Genomic DNA, 8,016 nt, shown 5'->3' on the forward strand with positions numbered 1-8,016 from the left:
CGAGGTTTTTTGGTGGACATCAGACGGTTAGCTCATGTGAACAAGCACAGTACAATTATTAATTCTTGACAATCAGCCTCCATGCCGACAGATTCACGTACTCTCTGTTGAGTCACTAAGTGGGCCACTCATCTTGTGATTATTTTTGACGGTTCAAACGTATCATTGCTTTCAAGTCCAAGACCCACACAAAGGCACAAATGGAGCCAAGTTCATAAATTCCTGCAGATTTCACTCTGATGCCAAGCTTCACTTCGAACTCATACCAAACTCCAGTATCTGCCCATTTTTAGTAGGGGTAGCTATGGATAAAGGCTCTTTACTCAGTCAGTGAGCTTCACTGTAACTTTCTCTTACTGTGGTCACTGATGCACAATTATGAATGGGCCGTGTGAGTTCAACAGACATACTTAGATCCCATTGAATGTAATCCCCCATTGTATGTATTGTGTGTCTTGGATGAGATAGCCCCTACAAAGTCTCCATCTGGCTGAGTCAATGGAGGCATGATCGGGTCGACCACTTTATGCTGTTAGAACAGCGACCGGCAGGCACAGCCAGTGCGATTAGGTCTCTGATTTTAAAGTCGGTATCTTGATATAAATATAAAAAAAAAGGTTTTTATCTATTTTTTTTTCATAGGCAAGCTGGGGTTAGGCCAACCCCTACCAGTGATACAATAGTACCACTGAGATTTGAACTTAAAACGTCCAAACAAAAGGTGACGAGCACTAGCTACTCCTACCAGACAAGCAGAGCCCCCGTTGGTGTGTTTGTCCATTTTTAATAAAGGTAAGCGTAGGACCCTCCCTTTTAATAAGGGTCAGCCATTACGTGCCAGTCAGTTGGGCCGAACACTTGGTTTGGTGTTGGGTCCCGAATACTGGATCTGCTTTGAAGTGAATGCACTACCAATGATGCGATGCAATGCAAGAGTGAGGCAGATCCAAGTAAGAGGAGGGAAATGTCTGATTAGTGCAGAGTGAAGAACATATTTGATTTTTAGTCTCGTATCCAAAGAAAAAGTGATATGTTAACCCATTATTGTTTTCCCAAAATAAGTCCCAGCGGTTAGTTACCTAACCAGGTTAGGTGGGTAAGGCGTTCAAGCTGAAGGATGCCGAGAGTTCGATACCTATGATCTGCGTTTATTTTTATTTATTTTTTTGACAGAGAAAGCTGGGGTTAGGCAGACCTCTACCAGTTATACAATCATACCATTTGGGGTTCTAAACTTGCAACATCCCAATACAACTGCTCTTACCAGATAAGCGGAAACCCATTGCTGGTTTTTTTTTTTTGCTGCGAGGACATAGCAGCAGGCTTCTTGATGGACCAGGTGACTGAAGGGTTTCATCAACTGCTTGAGACTGGTCTAAAAGTGAACACCTTCGACTTGTCTTTGCTAATCAAGAGACCAGAGGCTTGGCCCTTTTTTTCTTTATCTACTACTTATATTCTTTTTTTCGGGATTCCGATCTATAGTGAATAAGGCGCCGTCCGCAAAAAAGAAATGTGTAGTCTCGTTGAAAGCTTTGATGAGTACGGAGCCATCGACTTGCAGCAGCCAGAAGGATTATTCTGGTATGGACAAATCGGATCCCTTTGCCCAAAAACTCTCGTACGGTAAGAATCATTTTCTTGCACGCCCCACCACCTAAACCAGAGTTTTCCTTCATTAAGTTAAAAAACAAAAAAAGCCCAGAGAGAGTTGCCTGTTATTATTCAAAGTTATAAAAAAGTCTTATCTCCAACATTTTCTGGTAAACTGAAAAGACTCAGAGAAAATGGAGTAGCATCGGACAAGTTTATCGGTGCAACGCAACAGACATGCATAACTTTGTGCTAGAACGACTTTTAGCGATGGTCACAACTGCTGTTAAAGGTCATTTTAGGACAAAATGTTTTGAATCGCTTATGTGTCCATTTTGGTTGGATGGTTCTGGGTGCAGTGTAGGCAGCTGCACCCTCCTACACCCATATATTTATATAATCGGCAGCATTACGTGATGGACACTTGATTTTATACTTAATGATAGAAATAAATTACTGACACAAGAATTGAAAGGAGATAGAGAGACAAACACAAAGGGATATACGTGATTCGACAACTGTGCCATCCACGGGACGACTGATAATACTTCATTTCTTTTTCTCAACATTTTTACATAGTTTGGAGGTTCCTCGTACGATAAGATATATGAATCTTAACTTTTCTTTTATCTTTTCTAACTCTTTTGGCAGATATTGCTAATGTCTTTATCCCTGAGAGATCGACCAGGGTGGCAACCATATGCTGGATTACGGATCTAGATCCGATAATAGATTTTTGGGTTCTATTTTGAGTCAAAATCACCACTATTTAGAGACATGTATTTGGAATCCATGAACTTTGTAGCCTGAGGTGTTGAGAACCAACTTCAAAAATCACAGGGCCTTGTCCTTTGTGCAGACCGGATTTTGAAGGGGCGCACAACCAAAATCTTCAATCCAGCTTGGGTTGTGTGGTAATAAGCCAAATTGGTCCAGTAGGATGGGACAGGGGCCGAGTATGACTGTTTTTGACCCACCAAAAATTTCAAATGATCATTATTTTCTAGTGTATCTCTTGCAGTGAATGCTCGTGAACCAAGGAAAACAGACACTATCAGACATCACAGGAAAACACAATCTAAAACATATATTTCCCTGGATTTTATGTGAAGGATTACCAAAGATGATTAACTATCTCCCTTCCAAGAAATCACTATTCTATCATAAATGAGTCACATGCATTCCATATCTCATAAATGTAGGGACCACTTTGCAAAATATGTGGCTATCTTTACCTTCCCTTCATATGAATAATGCCTCCCTTCAATGGGAAAACCAAAAGTCTGAAGGAATCGGTTGAGCTCTAAAGCCAAGAGGGATCGGAATTCATGTCATATTGCCATCAAACAGTATCATGAGAGGTTTCTCGACCATTGTTCAACTTTTCACATGGACCATTTGATCCGATTGACTGACATAAATCTGACCTCCACTCAATAAGCTTATGAAATGTTATGTTATGAGCCAGAAAAATGTCAGACCCATGCATTTTGATTTTTGAGAGTACATCCTTTTATTATTATTATATTTTACAGAAATAAAGTGGGCCTAGGTCCCTACAAAGAAAAGATTTGAAAATCGCCACTGCATATAGGGCTGGTAAACGAACCAAGCAGCTCGTAATCCAGCTTGATTCGGCTCATCACAAACTTGTTTGTGATCGGTTAGTATATATAGTTGGCGAGCCATGCCACATGCAGCACATTTAGCTTAATCGAGATGAGCCCAAACATAGGGTGTTCGGCTTAGGTGAGCGTATATAGATAAAATACATGTAAATTTTAAGTGTAATAAATAATGCATTATATATATAAGATGCATGAAAAAATATGTACATAAAATATGAATTAAGGGTTTGATAGTTAACATTGGATGAGCATTTAGTCTCATGAAGTCAGACCGGCTTAATAGCAGCCGAGAGCAAAGTCAAGACTAGTCAAAAGAAAAAGGAAGAGCACACAAGCCGAGTTAGCTCGGCTTATTCTGTTGCTTAAGTAATAAATAAATATTCTTTGTCGATACGTGGACAAAGTAATAGCAGTAGAACTGGGCTAAGAGTGTGTTTGCATGTCAAGGAATGGGGTACCACAGCACCCCCTTTCATGGATTCCACTGCCCCAGAAATAAAATCGGACTTCCCTTTCATGGAAACCGTTTCTACGAAAAAGGGGGTCCTGCATGCATTTTGGCATGCCCATCGATATAAATACATACTCCCCCGTTTGTTTCAAAATTTTGGGCACCATGAAAACGCATGCCCATCAATGTGTTCTACGAAAAATTCTCATTTTCAGTGACATGCAAATACCCCCCTAAAGGTGAGGTAAGTTGGCATCGTGGTAGTCAAATGTCTTGTTGGTACTTATGTTCGAGGGTTTAGAGGTAGTGGAGCCATGAGAGAAAAATATAAGATCGACCCTCCATCAAAATCATCATTAAGTAGAAGAAAAGAAAGGTAGGGTTCATCCCCAAGATCCGGCCAATGATGCGCAACTTCTTGGGGGCTGTTTTTTTTACTTATTTCCCATCTCGAAGAAGAACCAACTCTCTTTTGTTCATTGAACTATACTCTCTTCAGATAGAGCACGCATGTATAAGCATGACCTACTCTCCCCTCATCCTGGAAAAGGAAAAAGATGCTCCATTCAACCGTGAAACAACACCTTCACTCACCAAAGCAGGTTATATGTCCCCCCCCCCGAACAGGGCATCTCATGCTCGGGGGTCCCAAAAAGCACCACGTATTTAAGCTTGTGCATCTCGTATCCCCATGTTTGTCAGCATTAATTAGCATTAGAGTTTGATGCGATTGCAAAGACTTAATTACCCTCTCCTCCATTGGTGCCAAAAAAATAATGATTGTAGAAAAGGAGTGATTGTAAAGACTTAAGTGCCTCGAAGATGATTATTTAAGACCCAGTCTCTGCACTGCAGGATTATCCGAGAAAAAAATCTCTCCTGCAGGAGGCCATGAACATCAACCCTCTCACTCTCTCCTTTCTCTTTCTGCTTCTGTGCACATCCAGCAGAAGATCCTACATTGCTCCATCAAGCACCGACTGACCTGCACATTGACTGTTGTGGAGCCTGATTCAGAGTTTTTACCCTTACAGGATGAGGGTTTGGGGGCTCCTCCCAGCGTGGGTAGCATCATTCAACTAAATGAGTTGTGGATCCTGATTCAGAGTTTTTACCCTTACAGAAGAGGGGTCTGGGGGCTCCTCTCAGTGTGGTTAGCATCATTTAACTTGAAGAGTTGTGGAGCCTGATTCAGAGTTTTTACCCTTACAAAAGAGGGGTCTGAGGGCTCCTCCCAGCGTGGGTAACATCATTCAACTTGATGAGTTGTGGAGCCTAATTCAGAGTTTTTCCCCTTACAGAAGGGGGTTTGGGGGCTCTTCCCAACGTGGGTAGCATCATTCAACTTGATGCACTGCAGGATTATCCGAGAAAGGAATCCCCCCTCTCTCTCTCCCTTCTCTTTCTACTTCTGTGCACATCTAGCAGACAATCCTACACTGCTCCATCAAGCATCGACTGACCTGCAAAATGACTGTAGCATGGTTCAACTTGATGAGTTGTGGAGCCTGATTCAGAGATTTTGCTTTTACAGAAGGGTGGTTTGGGGGCTTCCCCGACGCAATAAAGTGTTTTGTTTAATCATGGTGCTCATGTTTCCTTCGATTGTTTCTTGCTAAAGGTTTTTGTAACAACCTTTTTTACGATTTTTCTGTTTTTTTTTTCTGGTTTGAAGATGGTGACTTCTGAAAGTTATCATTCAATTTCAGGAAATGAACCTGTTACAGAACCAGAAATTCTGTAATCAGTTTCGGTTTTTAACAGATTTGAAATATCAAATGAGTTTATAAAGTTATAAAAATTTTCAAATATAAACTAGCCAAGTAAAGAAAGAAAACCCTTTTTACAGATTTGAAAAATGATCTCCTGTTGAGGAGATATGACTCTTGCAAAATGCACTAAAAACATGAGTAACTCAAACGATATAGAGTTTGATAGGGTCTTTGTTTTTAACCAAAAATAGGTATGAAATTACCATTAAAATTGCTAAAAATTGACAGAAATAAATTAGACTCAATAAGAAAGACACCGCTTTTTACGGATTTGAAATCCGATCTCCGATTAGAAAGATACGCCCTCGACAAGTTGGTCTTGATTCAAATAGCGATTTATGCGTGACGGCTTACTAAATAACACTACAAATCGCTATTGAGTAAGCCGTCACGCGTAAATCGCCATTTGAATCAAGACCAACTTGTCGGGGGCGTAACTTTTTAACCAGAGATCGGATTTCAAATCCGTAAAAAGCGGTGTCTTTCTTATTGAGTCTAGTTTATTCTTGACAATTTTCAGCAATTTTTATGGTAATTTGTTTTCCCATTTTGATTAAAAACCAGACCTCTATTATTTTGCATTATTTAAGTTGCACATATTTTTAGTTCATTTTGCAAGAGTCATATCTCCCCAATGAAATATCATGTTCCAAATCTGTAAAAAGAGTTTTCTTTCTTTATGTGTCTAGTTTATATTTGGAAAATTTTAAAATTGTTTATACATATTTGATATTTTAAATTTATTAAAATTTAGAACTGGTTACAAATTAATCTTATTTAACCATGATTAAACAAAATAGTTCCGGTTTTTTATATATTTGAAATATCAAATAAATATATAAAGTTATATAAATTTTCAGATATAAACTAGACAAATAACACAAAAAACCCTTTTTATATATTTAAAAAATGATCTCTCGTTGAAGAGATATGACTTTTGCAAAATGAACTAAAAACATGAGTAACTCAAACGATATAAAGTTTGACAGGGTCTTAGTTTTTGACCAAAAATAGGTATGAAATTACCATAAAAATTGCTGAAAATTGACAGAAATATACTAGACTCAATAAGAAAGACACCACTTTTTATGGATTTGAAATCCGATCTCCGGTTAGGGAGATACGCCCTCAATAAATTGGTCTTGATTCAAATAGCGATTTACGCGTGACGACTTACTAAATAACACTACAAATCGTTATTCAGTAAGCCGTCACGCGTAAATCGCTATTTGAATCAATACCAACTTGTCGGGGGCGTATCTCCCTAACCGAAGATTGAATTTCAAATCCGTAAAAAGCGATGTCTTTTTTATTGAGTCTAGTTTATTCCTGTTAATTTTCAGCAATTTTTATGGTCATTTGTTTTTCCATTTTGATTAAAACCAGACCCCTATATTTTGCATTATTTAAGTTGCACATATTTTTAGTTCATTTTGCGAGAGTCATATCTCCCAAATGAAATATCATTTTCCAAATCTGTAAAAAGGGTTTTTTTTTCTTTATGTGTCTAGTTTATATCTAATTTTTTTTATAATTGTTCATACATATTTGATATTTTAAATTTGTTAGAATTCAGAATTGGTTACATATTAATCTTATTTAACCATGATTAAACAAAATAGTTCTGGTTTTTTATATATTTGAAATATCAAATAAATATATAAAGTTATAAAAAATTTCAGATATAAACTATAAAAAAAAAGCAAAAAGACCTTTTTTACAGATTCGAAAAATGATCTTCTGTTAGGGACATATGACTCTTGCAAAATGAACTAAAAACATGAGTAACTCAAATAAGGTCTTGGTTTTCGACCAAAAATAGGTATGAAATTACCATAAAAATTGCTGAAAATTGACAGAAATAAACTAGACTCAATAAGAAAGACACTGCTTTTTACGGATTTGAAATCCGATCTCCAGTTAGGGAGATACGCCCTAGACAAGTTGGTCTTGATTCAAATAGCGATTTACGCGTGACGGCTTACTAAATAACACTACAAATTGCTATTCAGTAAGCCGTCACGCATAAATCGCTATTTGAATCAAGACCAACTTGTCGGGGGCGTATCTCCCTAACCGAAGATCGGATTTCAAATCCGTAAAAAGCAGTATCTTTCTTATTGAGTCTAGTTTATTTCTGTCAATTTTCAGCAATTTCTATGGTCATTTGTTTTCCCATTTTGATTAAAAACCAGACCCCTATTATTTTGCATTATTTAAGTTGCACATATTTTTAGTTTATTTTGCGAGAGTCATATCTCCCCAATGAAATATCATTTTCCAAATCTGTAAAAAGGGTTTTCTTTCTTTACGTGTCTAGTTTATATTTGGAAATTTTTGTAATTGTTTATACATATTTGATATTTTAAATTTGTTAAAATTCAGAACTGGTTACAAATTAATCTTATTTAACAATGATTAAACAAAATAGTTTCGGTTTTTTATATATTTGAAATATCAAATAAATATATAAAGTTATAAAAATTTCCAGATATAAACTAGACAAATAAAGCAAAAAAACCCTTTTTAGAGTTTTGAAAAATGATCTCTCGTTGGAGAGATATGACTCTTG

This window comes from Nuphar pumila, chromosome 6 (assembly GCF_984573655.1).
Source record: "Nuphar pumila chromosome 6, dmNupPumi1.hap1.1, whole genome shotgun sequence".
Taxonomy (NCBI): domain Eukaryota; kingdom Viridiplantae; phylum Streptophyta; class Magnoliopsida; order Nymphaeales; family Nymphaeaceae; genus Nuphar; species Nuphar pumila.